Genomic DNA, 17,015 nt, shown 5'->3' on the forward strand with positions numbered 1-17,015 from the left:
TCCCCTCTAAAGCAAAATAATGATGATAATAATAATAATAATAATAATAATAATAATAATAATAATAAGAAGAAGAAGAAGAAGAAGAAGGAGCAGAAGGAGGAGGAGGAGGAGGAGGAGGAGGAGGAGGAGGAGGAGGAGGAGGAGGAGGAGGAGGAGGAGGAGGAGCAGGAACAGGAGCAGGAGCAGGAGCAGGAGCAGGAGCATGAGCAGGAGCAGGAGGACAGGAGAAGTTAATAAAACCAAACCAGTGAGAGAGAAAAATTGAGAGAGCAAGGGAAGGGGTGACATTTCAAAAAAGAAATATATCCATACCTCACTTATATGACTATAAACATTGTGTAACTCATCTTTGTAATAATAATACAAAAGAAAAAAAAACAGAAATATAGTGCTGGAGGCATAACTCAAATGGAAGATCCAACTAATATGTTTTTGATACCAAGTTCAAAACCCATTATCAATTTCCCCTTCAAAAATGGCTCTTCTCATCATGTGTGCTTTGCCTAGCTTATGAACAGGGGTACAAACAGTTAAAGAGAGAGAAAAGTAAGCTGTCAGGCACAGAACTGTGCTTTTAAGGAGAAGTACTTGCTAGAACACGTGTTGACTAGAACACATGATGACTCCATGTTTCCTGAAATAAACAGACCTAGTTGAACTTGAATACAGGCTCCACTGTATATGAGATAGGGACTCAAAATTAACTAAACTCTCTGGAGCTCAAAGTCTTCATAGTTAAAGTGAGCATAACAATACATACCTCACATTATGAGATCTGGATGTCATCAATCCTGGAGTGGGTTTTATCTTAGGTGTGTGTGCAACACTCAAACACTGCTGGAAGGAGTATAAACTGGTATGATGTTTACTATATTACTTAACAGTAATACAGCAACTATACAGCTCATGCCTGTTATCTTACAAAAGAGGCAGAGAAAAGAGGATCAAGGTTCTAAGCAAGAACAGGAAAATGGAGCAGACTCATTTCCATTGACCTCTAAAGAAGCTTGAGGTGGAGTTTGGTTCAAGTTGTAGAGTGCTAGGGTTGAGCAAAAAGCTCAGGAACAGTGTGCAGGCCTTGAGTTCAAGCCCTAGGACCAGCACAAGCACGAGTACACACACACACACGCACGCACACCCACAACACAAACACACATACACAAACACACATACACAATTTTGTATGTTCCTATCACCCCACTTAACAATACTTTCCCACTTCCAAGCTCAAAAGTTGTTGTTGTTTTGTTTTGTCTTAAAAGGGACTTGCTGTGTAGCTCAGGCTGCTCTTAAGCTTACAATCCTCCAGGGTGCTGTGATTACAGGCATATCTACCATAATTGGCTTCACTCAGTATCTCTATAACATTTTTTTGCAAGAAATTCATTCATACTCATGAAGATATGTGACTTAAAGCTGTTCATATTAATATTCTACTGTACAAAATGTAAATAATATAGCTGGACATGGTACTATACTACCACATGGTAATGCCAGACACAATTAGGAGTTGAGGAAAGCCAGATTTACACTGCAGAACCTTTTCTCCAAGGAAAGGAAATCTATAAATATAAATCTACTATGAGATGTACAATATGTTAAATTTATATAATGGAAAAAAATTAATTATTGTTAATGGAAATAAAATCTTGGCAGAAATTTTAAATACATACATATGTATATATATTTAAATTTTGAGAAATAAAATTTAAAGTGGTATTATCTGCATTTTTCATTCTGTAACCTACCCACTTACTGACACATTAATTTCTGGTTAGTCTTCACAAAACACTGTTCTCTCACATACGTACAAAAAACACAAAACAAAAAGTACAAAAAAGTGCATTATCATAAATGCAAATATAGTTTATTCCCTACCATAATAATTTGGAGAAAACATGCATTAAGTTAATGGCACTGAATAGTGCTCAAGAAGGGGAGGCAAAGAGAATGTAGATTATGTCTGTGTGTTTGTGTGTGTGTGTATGTGTGTGTGTGTGTGTGTGTTTGTGTGTGTGTGTGTGAGTTCCATGAGTAAATAATGGAGTCAAAAGTAGACTTAATATTCCTGTTTAGTCTTTTTGCGCAAAGCTGATACTCTACCACGAGAGCCACATCTACACTTCTGGATTTTGGTTTCTCAATTGGAGAAATATCTCAGATTTTTCTGCATAGGTTGCTTTAAACCAGGATCCTCTGATTTTTCCTCTAAAGTAGCCAGGTTTTAAAATATGAGCCATAGTTGGACAGCAACTACATTAATATTTTTGCATGTTTGAATAAATTTTAGAGTAAGACATAGATGTTACTTTTGAGAATGTAGGAAAATAGTAATTAATATTTAAGAGATTTTAAAGCATACAAAGCTGAGAATAGAATTTAGCTGATAATAGAATGGAATAAATCAAAATTACCTATGATAGATTTCAGTCTGTGCACAGAAATAATTGCACTGTTGGAGCCCAAGGCCATCAGATAGCTGAGCTCCAACTGGCTGCTATGCTCATGAGGCCAGCTAGTGCTATTCACAAGAATGTGATGTTGTTGGATGGCAGGGATCAGCTTCAAGTTCTGATCCTAAAATATTTCTATTGATCTAGAAGTGGAAACACACCAGGACAGAATGTGATTAAAATGCAGAATGCAAAATCCATTGAGTCCAAGGAAGACAGAATAACTCTTTCTATATCTGAAAGAGTATTGTCTCACCAAGAATCCTGAGCCAAATATGGTGGTCAATGTTTGTAATCTCTGAACTTGAGAGGATGATTTAGAAGTTAGCTTGAGACCAGCCTATGTTTTAGGCCAACAGAAGGACACATAGTAAAATGCTATCTTAAAACAACAACACCAAAAGTCCCAATAACTGGGAATGTGGTTACTGGTAGAGTGCTGGCCTCCCATGCATGAAGCACTTGATTTGATTCCTCAGTACGACATAAGCAGAAAAATTGGAATTGGTACTGTGTCTCAATTGGTAGAGTGCTAGTCTGGATCAAAGAAGCTCAGGGAGAGGGCCCAGGCCCTAATTTCAAGCCCCAGCGCTGGCAAAATTAAACAACAACAACAACCAAATGCAAAATGCTGTTTGTTGAAATAAATATGTTGAAGAATTGTTGATGCTCACAAGAAAATTTTGCTGTAGTCATTCATGATGAACTTTGTTAGGAAAAAGTAAAATAAATTAATGAAATATTATCTGGCATTAGACAGGACATAGTGAGATCTAAAAATGATTGCTGCCGATGGTGACTTGACACAACTAACATTACAGATACACTTTCTAGATTGTAATTTTTTAAGGATACAATCGTGGGTTTTTTTCTTTTTCAAAATAATTTTACTGCCTGGGGCCAGTGGCTCACACCTGTAATTCTAGCTACTAAAGAGTCAAAGCCTGTCCATGGAGGAAAGTCTGTGAGTCCCTTATCTCCAATTAAAGGTTCAGAAAATGTAAAGTGGCATTGTTGCTCAAGTGGTAGAATGCTAGACTTGAGCTGAAGAGCTGAGGGACAATGCCCAGACCCAGAGTTCAAGCATCACAAATGACAAAAAATAATAATAGTAATAACATTAATTTTATTGTTACTATTAAGGTGTTATATATAAAGGCTACCATTTCATAAGTTTGTTTCTTTGCCCAAAGAACACATATGTATCTTCATTGCCAACCACCAGGATTTGGCCATCTGCTTTCCAGCTGATCTCTGGGTGTAGAGAGAATGTGTAATACAAAGCAATACAAACCAGTTCTGACTATAAATAATTGTTTTCTGCACATCCTCAATATCAATGATGATAACATGAAATAAAAAATACCTTAGTTTAAAACATTCTTTAGACAAGTTAAAGAAATCCTGAGAACAAGTATTTTAAGAATAATTTCAGAGAGCTAAATCTCTGAGCTTAGGTTCTGTCTCTGAAATTTATTACTCAAGGCTAGTGTTTGCACTTTGAGCCACAGTGAAGCTTCCACTTATCTCATGGTTAATTGAACAGAAAAGTCTCACCAACTTTACTCTTCAACTTGGTTTTGAACTAAGATCTAGAGATCTCAGTCCTCTGAGTAGCTAGGATTATAAGCAACTGGCTAGAATAATTGCTTACCTGAGACAGAAGCCAGTTAGTATTAATTGTCAATTATGTTTAACTTTGTAAAATAAAATTTACTGAAATGCCTTACAGAAGAAATAAGGAAAAAAATGTGTCTGTGTGTTACAAAGTTCTTGCTAAAAGATATATATTTTACTTGTTTATTTTTCTTTCAAAATTTTGTGTTTTCCAGAATCATACCTTATCTTTCCTTGCTGTTTCTTTAGTTTATTTCATACATGCCCACAGCTTCTTCAACTATCATTTCTTTATGTGAAGAGCTGCACATATCTATTTTCAGTCCAAATTCCTTGTATGCATCTATCAACCACATATTCAACTGCCATAAAAACTAGTGAAACAATAATCACCTCTTTCCATTATTGGATATTAATGTGTATGTAAAATTTAGGAAAACAAAGAATAACATCAACAAATATAACTAGATTTTAATTCTAATGCTAAACATAAATTAAATGTTGATTATTTTCTGAGCAATTTAATAAAAACATCAAGGAAAAGAAATCAACTATTTTGAGTGCTGATATTGTGGTTTAAACTCAGGATCTTACCTTCTCACTTAATCTTTTTCCCTAATGAGTGTTGCTCTATACATGAAACGCAGCTCCCCTTCCAACTTTATTTTGGGGATTATATAGAGATAAGAATCTCATGGAATAAAAAATCAGTTGTGTCCCTATCTTGGGGTTCATTTTAATTAACATCATCTTATATAGTCATATGGTACCATGTACTAGTTACTACAAGGAAAGGAAACTATGGGAACTACGTTTATTTGGGCCTGGCATATTTCACTTAATATAATTTTTTTCACATCTTTACATTTCCTTATAAATGGGGCAATGTCATTTTTGATAGAGGCATAAAATTCCACTATACACACACACACACACACACACACACACACACACACACACACACACACACACACACATATATATATATATGTATATATACACATATATATACATATATATATATATATATCACGCTTTCTCTTTTTTTATTGGGAAAATACTGTACAGAGGGTTTGCACTTAAATGGGCAATGTAATGAGTACATTTCTTATCAAGAATTGTTGTCTTCTCCTTTGTTTCCCCTTCCCATCCCTTTCCATCTCTCCTACCCCACGTCCCCCCACCCCAAACCAAAGTAGTAAAGTTCGTTTTTCGACATAATGTGTTGAACATCTCATTGTTGCAATGGGTCCACCTATATCCCTATTTAAACAATTTGGTTTTCCCTTCCCCCCCACAAATTATACCAACATCAAATACAGTGAAAACAGGGGTTATACGGTGGGGGAGGGCTATAAAAAGCAACAAAAAAATCATCTTATAAATATGTTAGAAACAAGCAAAAGAAAGAAAAAAAATGTTTGAAGCCTTATCTTGGGGTTCATTTCGCCTCAGATCAACTTATCTGACCTTTTCTACTTGTCTCAGATATATATTAGTTATTGCAAATAAGGGAAACCATGGGAAGTATGTTTTTTTGGGCCTGGCATATTACACTTAATATGATTTTTCCAAGTCTTTCCATTTCATAACGAATGGATCTATGTCATTCTTTCTGATGAGGCATAGGATTCCATTGGGTATATATACCACATTTTCTTGATCAGTTCATCTTCTGAGGGGCCCCTAGGGTGGTTCCATATCTTAGCTATGGTAAATAATGCTGCAATAAACATCGTTGTGTTGGTAGCTTAGTATGGTTTTGTTTGTGATCATTTGGTAAATGCCACAAAATGGGATTGCTGGGTCATAGGAGCTATAACTGGAGTCTTGGAAAAAATTATATTACATGAAGCAAGCCAGACCCAAAGAAACATAGGTCCTTTGTTTTCCTTATTTGAAATAACTAGTATATATCTGGGACAAGGATAAAAGTTCAAAAGCTATCTATATAAGACCAGATAAGATTATGTGAAGTGAAATGAACCCCAAGATAGGGGTTTATAATAAACCATGTGATTTTTTTTGTTTCTTTGTATGTTCCTCGCCCATGGTATAACCCCTGTTTTCACTGTATTTGATGTCGGTGCCCCGCATCTTGTATACACATTTCTCTAGCTTGGGGAGGAGAAGGGAAAAAACAAAATGTTTAAGTAGGGATACAGGCCGAACCATTGTAACAATGACATGCATAAGAGACTTTGTTGAGAAAAGAAATTTACAATTTAGGCAGGGAAGCAGGAAAGAGGGGAGAGGCGGAGTGAAGTGGTGGAGGTGGGAGGGAAGGGGGGGTAGGGAAAAACAGAGGAATAGGTAACACTGCTTGATAGAAAATGCGCTCATCGCAATGCTCAAGTAACTATAACCCCTCTATACAATATTTTTACAATAAAAAATTCTTCAAAAAAAAAAAAAAAAGAAGGTGTCATGTACACCAAGTATAGTAGTCCACTTCTGAAAACCCAGCTGATTGGGAAGAAGAAATGACAAGGATCATGGTCTGAGGCAAGACCACAAAAATAACTGCCAAGACAGCCATCTCCCATCTCAACAAATGAGCTGGCCATCGTGACTCACATCTGAAATCCTACCTAATTATGTGGGAGGCATAGGTAACAAAGTCTCAGTCAATCTAAGATCACATCTGTGCAAAAAGTTCAAGATCTCAAGCAAATAATATGGACTAGAAGTATGGCAACAGTGGTTGAGCTGCTTGGTGCTATACAACAAAAGTCCTGTCTAGCAAGCAGAGAACTCCTGGATAGGACCCTAGTAATACTCCTCTCTCCCACCAAAAAGCCTAAATAAGTTTCTCCTATTTGAACATCTAATTTCCAGGCCACTGACAGTTCAGAGATGGTGATATTCTCTTTAAAATTAGGTGTTCTAAAGAGACAAAGTTATTTAGGCTTTGAAAGAATTTAAAAGGAAGGAAAATGCATGCGAGTTTTGTTAGCTCTGTAATTCTTGAAAATCAAAATGCATATATCCATGTACGTATGTATATACATGTATGTAAATATATGTACAAGTAGTTCATCTCTTTTCTGTGTAGCAAATGGTACAAATGAATCTGCACAATCACTACTCAAAGGCATGAATAGACAAAGAGAAGGAGCAAATAACTCATATTCACGAATCTATGGCTATCCAATAACCCTGAAAATCTTTTACATCAGTTTGCATGTGTCAGTTACTGCAGTACAAGGACAGTAAATGTTTAGGAGTAGAGTTGATGGATAATATGGAAGTGGGTAGTCAAAAGAGAGGTGAAGGGAGAAAAGGTAGAATGACCAAGAGGAATTGGAGGAAGTGCAGAGAGGAATCCAGTACATTTCCTACAAAATTATGAAGAGTGAAGGAAGATATTCATAGAGGAGGGATGGATGAGAATGTTGAAAGGCTTGGCATTGATCAAAGTATACTGTATGCATTAACTGATTTATTTAATGATAACTCATTATTTAATGATAACTCAAAATAATGATTAAAAATCATGTCCCTAAAATGTTATGCAATTAGAAACAAAGCATGAGAATGTGCTCAGATCATCTCTAGTGTCTATAAATCTTTTTTTATTAGGATGAGTTTTAGAACAACAGTAATGTTGTTCTAATGCCTATCATCTGAAGAAAATTTAATGAGTTCCAGCTATTTAAAATAATCATTTTGGGAGCTATGGCTCAAGTGGCATTGTCTACCTCGTGAGCAAAGCTCTCAGATATTGAATTCAAGTCTTGATCTCAAACATAAGTAAAAACAATCAATAAAATCAAGCACTTTCCTGGGCACTGGTAGCTCATGCCTTTAATTCTAACTTTAATCAGAAGGCAGAGGTCTGGGGATCTCAGTTCAGTATCAGCTTGGATAGGAAAGTCTGTGTGATTCTTGTCTCAAATTCACTGCCAAAGAAAGCTGGAAGTGGATTCGTGGATTGTAGCCTACAGCATAAAGCTCAGGAACAGAACTCAAGCCTTGAGTTAAAGCCTTAGAATAGTGCATATATATACACAAATGAAGTAAGTCACTCAAGTTCTCAACTTCCATTTCCCTAATCTTAACTCTAATCCTGGTCAAAACCCTAAGAGTAACCTTGATGATAATAGTAACCCAATCCTAAAATTAATGAAAATTACTCGAGTTTAGATACATATTTACAGATACCCATTGTCTTTGAAATGATTTGCAATTTGCTCCAAATAATACAGATTCCCTAACTTGGACCCTGAAATCTATCTTGTTCCCTATTAGGAATCATTAACCTCAAATCCTCATATCATGAAAAATACCATAGTTTTCATTGATCTCAACTTTTACTGAACTCCTGTATATCCAAAAAGAAGCTGCAGGTTTACTTAAAATCTACTATACTTCCAAACCCTAACTATATATCTAATCCTTACCAGAAACCTAACTCTAAATTTAACCCTATTGAACCCTGAATAGGAAAATTAGGGAAACTAGTTTTTGTTAAATTTCGCACTTACATTACTTGAAAGTGTTAGTAGAAATTCAGTTTTACCTTAAAGCTTACTCTTCCCTAATCCTAAGCCTAAACTGAATTAGGAAAGTAAACCTAAACCTAGAACTAATGGCCTTTGGAGTCTAAAAGCCACACAAATACATTAGTTTTTATTCATCCTAACTTCAATTCAACTCATCTTTCTAAAAATAGCTTGTAGTTTCACTCATTATCTTGTCTTTATTGTAACCCTAACCCTAACTGGAATATTGATGTTAACCCTCACCCTAATCATACTCTAATCTTAATATTATTAGCAGTTTTCTATTCCACATTCATCCTAATTCTAACTCTATTTGTGATTCAAAGATTTACTTTCAGTTTGACCCTAATTTTTCCATTTTCCTAATGCTTACTCTAAGCCTAGCTGGAACTAAAACCTAACTTTCACCCTAATGATAATCTAATTCTAATGTTTAAGAAAAACACTCTAGTTTTTAATCATTCTAATGAATACTCTAGTTTTCACTCTGGAAATGAATTTGTTTGCTCTAATTCCCACAAATTTTCTGACTCTACCTCTAAAGTTATCTTCTTCCCTAACATAAGCCATTATATTACTTGTCCTCAAATTCTCTTACCAGGAAAAATACCGTAGTTTCCATTGATTCTACCTTTTCCTGAACCACTGTATCTGAAAACAGTTTCAGATTTACTTACCATCAAGTCCATTACTTAACGCTAACTCTCAACCTAAACTTGGCTGGAAAACTCTCATTAATCACTACAAGAATGATCACTGAGAAATAAATATAATGATAATGTTCTAGTTACTATTCAGCCTTGCATATTTGCTTCTACTTGTTAGTGAACACAATTTTATACTAAAAGCTTTCTTATATATAAATATAATCAGAAGAAATTACTGACCCTAATCTTAATCCAAATTATATGACAATACTAACACTAAAGCAAGTACACTAGTTTTCACTCATCCTTCCAAACATAGGTTTCATTTTTTTCCAATATCTTAGTCATTTTCTAACCCTAAACTTAATCTTTCTTAACTGGAACATTGAGAATAACCATCAGCCTTATTGTAAGTAGATTCTAATATTAATAGCAATACTCTAGTTTGCATTCATTTTAATTCTTACCAGGCTCATATTAAAATTTACCTTCAATTTGACCCTCATTTTTTTCTCCTTCACTCTAAGCCTAACCATGGCTGGAATCCTAACCATAACCTTGACACTAATCGTATCCCAATTCTAAAATTTATGAAAAATGCTCATTTTGTGCAATCCTAACTGAAATTCCACTGGTAATTCTTGAAATAAATTGCAGGTTTTCTGTAAACCCTAAAGATTTTTTCATTCTTAACTCTGAATGTATTTTGTTCCATAACAGGAATCATTATACCCATTGATCTCAAATCCTGATATTATGAAACATATTGTACTTCCATTATCCCAGCTTTTTGTGAATTCCTAGAACATAAAAAAAGGTTCAGCTTTACTTAATATTTAATTCTTTTTTTTTTCTTTTTATCAGTCATGGGGCTTGCACTCTGGGCAAGGGCATGATCCCTGAGTTCTTTAGCTCAAGGTGTGCGTTTAACCAGTTGAGCCACAGCACCGCTTTTGTGTTTTATGGTGGTTAATTTGAGATAAGAGTCTCATAGACTTTCCTGCCTGGACTACCTTTGAACTGAGATCCTCAGAAAACAGCTTCCTGAGTAGCTAGGATAATAGGCGCGAGCCACTAGTTTAACCCATTTCTTGACTATATCCTCATCCCAGGTTAACCAGAAACCTAATGCAAATCACATTCTGATTTAACACCAAATGGTTATTGTAAGGAAAATTGTCTAGATTCTATTCAATCGCACATTTTTTTTGGCTTCTACTTCTTATTGGAAAACTAAAATTTACCTTAAAGTTTATCCTTCCCTAACCCTAACCAGAACAAAAAAGTATCTCACACTTTAAACCAAATTGTATCTGAATGTTTAAAGTAACACAGACTGGTTTTCATTCATTCTTCTTAAAATATGTGGCAGTTTTACACAATGTATTACATGATTTTTTCATCCTAACTCCACTCTAACTGGCACACCTTGCCTAATCCTAAGCCTACATAAAACCGAATCATCATGTTAATAGCAAGCCACTTTTTTCATATTTATCCTAACGCTTGCTCAGCGTGTAGGTCTAAATTTTATTTGCATTTTGAACATAAAATGTTAAGTGTTTTTCTATTTCCTGTCAGGTTTTATTGTTCATTATTTTTTTAAAAATTTTATTTTGTTGAAAAGATGCTTTAAAGAGGGATATGTTACATGTGTAAGGTAAGGAGTATGTTTCTTGTTGAGCATTGTTATCCATTTCTTTCTTGGTCTGCCACTATCCCATCCCTCCGCACATCCCTTACCCCTCCCTTCTCATGGTATAAACTTCATTTTCAACATAGTGAATGTGAGTATCATTGTTGCAATGGGTCATCCTGTGATGAACCTAAATTTTCTATTTCTCTAATCCTAATTCTAATTTTGTCTGGGATCCTAACCCTAACCAAAATAATAATGATAGCTGAATTCAAAAGTTAATGAAAATATTCAGGTTTTTATTCATCCTATTAATTTACTGTACATCTTGAATTAATTTGCTGTTCAGCTTAAATCTTCCAAATTAGTTTATATGCGCATGTATAAAGATGTAATTTTATGTGAAAAACAGAAGATCTTTGGAGGAAGGAGTAATGAGAAGGAAATAGAGGGAGTATAATCAAATGTTAAATATATTATGGAATTGTCACTTCTGACAATTAATATCCATTAAGAAAATCACTAAAAATTAATAAAGAACACACAGCCTTCTAGTGTTCTTTAAGAGAGCCATGATCTGTCTTCTGAAAAAAAAAAAAACTCGTGTTAGATAAACTGTGTCCATGCATAATTTATATTGTTTGCCAATTATTTAACTTAATGAATATAAATTTATCGAATAAGATTCCATGACAAAAAATATAAAACAGTTACTTAGCAATTGTTTGAGAAAAAGTGATTGTCATGAGTTTTAGGAAACGGAATTGCTATTTCCCCACAAAGCAATGAATTAGGTTTACTAATCTAGTATGTGTAGTAAGTTTAGAGAACATAATTGGCATGAAAAACAACTAACTGTACATCTTGTTTCTTGAATGAGTGATATTTTAAACATTGTCTTTTATTCAAATAAATACTTAAGTTTTCATTTCAAAATAAGTGCAATTTTATCTCCTTTCAGAAAAATACTTACCCTGCAATTAAATGTACTAGCATATTTAGGTATTTAAAAGCTAAATTTTCTATGTTTCATATGTAACTCTACATATTCAGAATGACATGATTTTTTTTATTCATAAATATTTAACTTCAGATTTTTGCTTCATCAATATAAATTGTCTCATGAGGTTGTAGTGAAGGCTCCACTAACCAGAGTGGTCAAAACCATTTACTGAATTCTAAATTTTAAATCAAATCATTTTTAAGCTTTGATAATATCATTTATTGTCTCTTCAGAACAATTAAGCTAAAACAAATACTACTTTTTAAACATTTCCTTCACATTGTAAAGAATATTAACATAGGTCAAAAAGAGACTAATTATTTCAGACTCATCATATTTGGTGATCTTAGTGTGAAGAATGTAGAGAGTAGAAGGTCCTTATACTCAATAAATAGTTTTGGTAAAATTAAATCATATATCTGGATTTCTAATTTGGAGGTTAATCACATGGAAACAGGAAAATAATAAAAAAAATTACTTTGGGATCAACAGAAAAAGATATTTGTGCATGTAACCACAGTTGCTTTATTAGTTTGTAGTTGAACACTGGACTTCGATTTATATCTTGGCTGTTGTGAATAATGTGACTAACAATGAAATACAGATGTATTTATGAGTTACCCAGAGAGAAATAATCACACAATTGGTGGGTCAGATGATATTTCAACTTTGGATTTCTTTAGAAAAGTGCATACTACTTTCTACAACGAGAACACTAACATGTATTTTGACCAAGAGTGTAGAAAATTTCCTTTTCTCCACAGTGTCGCCAGCCAACATTATTACCTTTTGAGTTTTTTTAAAGGGCAAGTTTTTACTGTGGGCAGTATCCCAGACTGGCCTTAGACTAAAATCCTTTTACTCCAACCTCCAATCACTTGGAATTACCAGCCTTTGCCACCACACCTGGTTCCTTGGATATTTTTGATAAGAGTTATAATAGTTAAGAAGTAGTATCATAGTAATTTTGAACTGCATTTCTCTAATGACTTCTGCTCACAAAGCATTAAGCCAGCGTAGAAGTTGTATTAAATACAAACTTGTAAATCCACAGGCGATTTTCAGAGCTTTTTGGAAAACATGTCTATTCAGAACTTTTGTCCATTTTTAATCAAGTTTCTTGTTAATCTTATCTTTAATCTCTTTATAGAAAATCAATAATTAATTCAAGGTAGTAGAAAGGAAAAAATTAAGCAGCTCCTAACATTTTAAAATTTTTAATAAAGTGATATTGTTTTAATCATTTTCTGTTAATGCTTGAGACTATATAACTCAATTTACAAGGCTATATATATTTTATTTATTTTACTTTGATTGTTGTTTCCAAAGCCTACATGACTGATTTCACTTGGTTTCTTTCAGTCTCATGTAGTTCAGATTTCAAACTGAAGAATAAACGGAAGGAAGCAAACAAATATATAGTTCCCCTCATCTGATGATGCCTCTACAAGAATGAGGAAAGTGTTCATCCTTCTAAGGACCTATGATAGAATATCAAAAAGAAAATTTATTCTTCTAGCTCTTCCTTATCTTTGCGATGTAACTTAAATGATGTAAAACACAATATACTGTTCAGGTACTTTTATGTTTTATCAGTTTTGCACATTTTCATATGGATTTCACCTCAGTCTACAACATTCCTTCATCATTCTGTCCCTGATATTTTTACACTATCACTACATAAGATTACCTGTTTGATTTACAGCATGAGAAGTTATCCACCTTTCTTCCTTGGAAGCAGAGCATGGTCAATAGATATTACTTCTGGTTGCTCACACTACATGTAATGGTTTCTGTACTACTTATCACATTCTATTTAGTATTTAAAAAAGAATGCTGGCTAAACTCAAAGCTCATTCATATGTTTATGTTAAGTGTTTCACAAGTTTTATTTTCTTAATTCTTAAGATAACATTTGCTATAATGCTAATGTTATTACCAGTTTACTGTTAGGAAAAATTGTAGTAAAAGACAGTAAGTGCATGGCCCAAAGACACACACAGTGAGGAAGGAAATGAGTCAAATTTTCCAAAAGTCTTTCAGCAATACCAAAAATGTGGGTAAAATCTCTCCATTCTCTTACACTCTCAGTTCAATATTCATATTGTCCAAGAAATAATAGCATAGCAAATATTGCCCATAGTGATTGTTTTTTGTCACATTTTGTCTTCAACACAGACTGTGTTGTTGAAATTTGGTTATCATGCACAGAGCTGAGCTTACAAATTGAAGTCAGAAGACAGCCAAATTTCTTCTGTCCCACAGTTCCAGTTTCTTTTTTAAAAAGTACTAAAATTTTTAAATATCATCACTTACTATCTTTTAATCTCCAAACGAATTAAATTGGCATATAATCACTCCAAAAGTCTTTCAAATTATGTGATGATAAAACAGGATCCCATAAAATAAAATTTCTTTTATTTTTAAAATTATTCTAAAAGCCTTGTGCTGGCTGGTCACCCTTATAATCCTATCTACTCTGAATATTTGCTCAGGAGACTGAGATCTGTGGATAACACTTGGGAGCCAATCAGGCCCCCCCCCAAAAAAAAAAAAAACTTCAATGAATTATTTTTCAAAATATTTAATTAACTAGCTAAGAGCCAGGAATTGAGATGTAGCTTATATAGTAGCTCACCAATCTAGATAGGAAAGGCCTAGCAAGACCTTGAATCCCTGATTTTAAACTCTAAGCACACCAATATACATACATGGCGTGTGTTCGCATGCATGCGCGTGTTTGCTTGCACGCTGCTGCACTCACACACACACATTTATTCAAATTACCTTCATCTCAGTGTTCTACATTAATTTCTTTGTTAACGATATTATATGGGTAAAATAGAGGAAATAAACTTTTCCATCTCAGAACATTTTTATGTTTTTATTCTAATAATACTATGCAGAAGGGTCAAATTTACATGAAAAAGGAGACTAGTACATTTCCTAACAAGCATTGTTACCTCCTCCTTTATATTTTCCCTACAATCCCTTCCCTCCCACCTCCACAAGTACACTCCCCTCCCCCTTCCTTCCTCTGCCTAAATTGTAAAGTTCATTTTTCAACATAGTGTCTTGTGCATCGCATTGTTACAATGGGTCAACCTGTATCCCTATTTGAGCATATTTTTCCCTTCCCCTCCCCAAATTAGAGAAGCATACATACAAGATGTAAGTGCACCAACTTCAAATACAGAGAAAACATGGGTTATGGCGTGGGGAGAAACATACAAAGAAACCAAAAAATGACATTGCACATTATAAGTATGTTAGAAACAATAGCAAGAAACAAAAAACAACTTGTGTCCCTATCTTGGGGTTCAATTTCTTTAACATCATCTTATCTGGTTATATGCACATATCTTTTTAACTTTTCTGCTTATCCCAGACATATATTCGTTATTGAAAATAAGGGAAATCATGGGACCTATGATTCTTTAGACTTGGCTTACTTCACTCAATAATTTTTTTTCCAAGTCTTTCTATTTCCTAAGAAATTGGGCAATGTCATTCTTTCTGATGGAGGCATAGAATTCCATTTTGTATATATATATCACATTTTCTTGATCCATTCATCTAATGAGGTCATCTGGGTTGGTTCCATATCTTAGCTATCGTAAATAATGTTACAATAGCCATAGTAGTGCTAGTAGTTTTAGTATGGTCTTGTTTATGATCATTTGGGTAAATCCCCAAAAGTGGGATTACTGTGTCATAGAGGAGTTTTATGTGGAGTCTTTTGAGAAACCTCCATACTGCTTTCCAAAGTAGTTGAACAAGTTTACACTCCCACCAAGAATGCAGTACGATTCCATGTGGCCACATACCTTTCAACATCTGTTGTTGTAAAAATATGGGCTCCATGGATTTGCATGTCATCCTTGTGCAGGGGACATGTTAATCTTCTCTGTATCGTTCCAATGTTAGTGTATGTGATGCTAACTTGAGCACAGAACATTTTTTATATATAAAGTATATTTTTTATTGATTTTATTAAACTAGACAATTCAACAGAAAGTAAGTTCAAAAGAATTGTGAAATTTTAGAATCATGTATTTCTTTATAAGCACACATTGAAGAATAAAATCAAGATAGACATGCCAAAAACAAAATAATTCCAGAAATTTGTAGTTCAAGAGATGTGTAAGAGGAGGAATTCAATTATTCTATACAAGGAACCTGTCAAAATGAACATTGCAGCAAGTGTTAAGGCTTGTTAAAAGTTTTAATGTTTTAAATATGCTTAATTTTGGGATTTTGCTTATATATGCCAAAAATAGGACTCTTTGGCAGGTATAAAACTTTTCTGCAAAGTAATTAAGATTTATGGTAGCAGACATTATGTACTAAGTATGTACATTTCAGATTTTAAGGAAACTTTATTAATGAGAAGTTGCAAAGTCTTTGTGTAAAGAAGCAGAGTGAAGAATTAAGACTTTACACAGTTTCTGTTAATACTTTAGGGATTCCTTACTTTATTTGTTAGCAAGGAATAAATGATGATATAAGCCATAATGTACACATGTATGTTACTATTTACACACATATACATATACATGTATACATGCACACATGGAGAAAGACACATAATTACAGCCAACAAAAGTTTCACCAGTTTTTGAATATGCCTTAAACTGAATACTTGGAACAATATATATTGAAGATGTATTTGTCTCTAAGAGTTCTTTTACCACTCCTCTTATCTCTTAAAACTGGTAGTTTTAGAGAGATTTGACTTACAAAATGCAGTACAAGGGATAGCAAGTCACTTGGAAATCTCAATAAGTATAAGTCATATGGTGTCTCCCTGCTCCTCACAGAATGCTTACTTTTGTAGAAACTCTCAACAACCAAAGTAGCAGGAGAATACCCTGGTAAAGAGTAAAGTTAAAAGGCTTTAAATGGCATCCTTACTTGAGCTCTTTTTCCAACAGCCAAGCATGAATTCCTAGGCAGATGAGTGAGTCCTCAGGAAACTGGACTCTACATATACATTTAACTAACCCATGTGAAAATTCCTATGTGAGAAATGCTGACTGAGGTCTTGCTGATTTTCTGGCCAAGAAAATAAGAAAAAAAAAGAATTATTTTTAATGTTTTTATGTTTGAGAATAATTTGTAGCCTGTCAATAAATGTGTAGAACACAATTA

At 34.0% G+C, this 17,015-nt stretch overlaps 1 non-coding gene across 1 annotated transcript; it reads right to left on the minus strand.

Moving 5' to 3' along the window:
• Nucleotides 1–15,711: 15,711 nt before the first annotated feature.
• LOC122114776 lies at nt 15,712–15,815 on the minus strand. Its single transcript, XR_006148643.1, has one exon. It is a non-coding gene; the product is annotated as a U6 spliceosomal RNA (small nuclear RNA).
• Between the last annotated feature and the right edge of the window lie 1,200 nt (nt 15,816–17,015).

This window comes from Dipodomys spectabilis, unplaced genomic scaffold, assembly GCF_019054845.1.
Source record: "Dipodomys spectabilis isolate Male_0828 unplaced genomic scaffold, ASM1905484v1 ptg000110l, whole genome shotgun sequence".
NCBI classification, from domain to species: Eukaryota; Metazoa; Chordata; class Mammalia; order Rodentia; family Heteromyidae; genus Dipodomys; species Dipodomys spectabilis.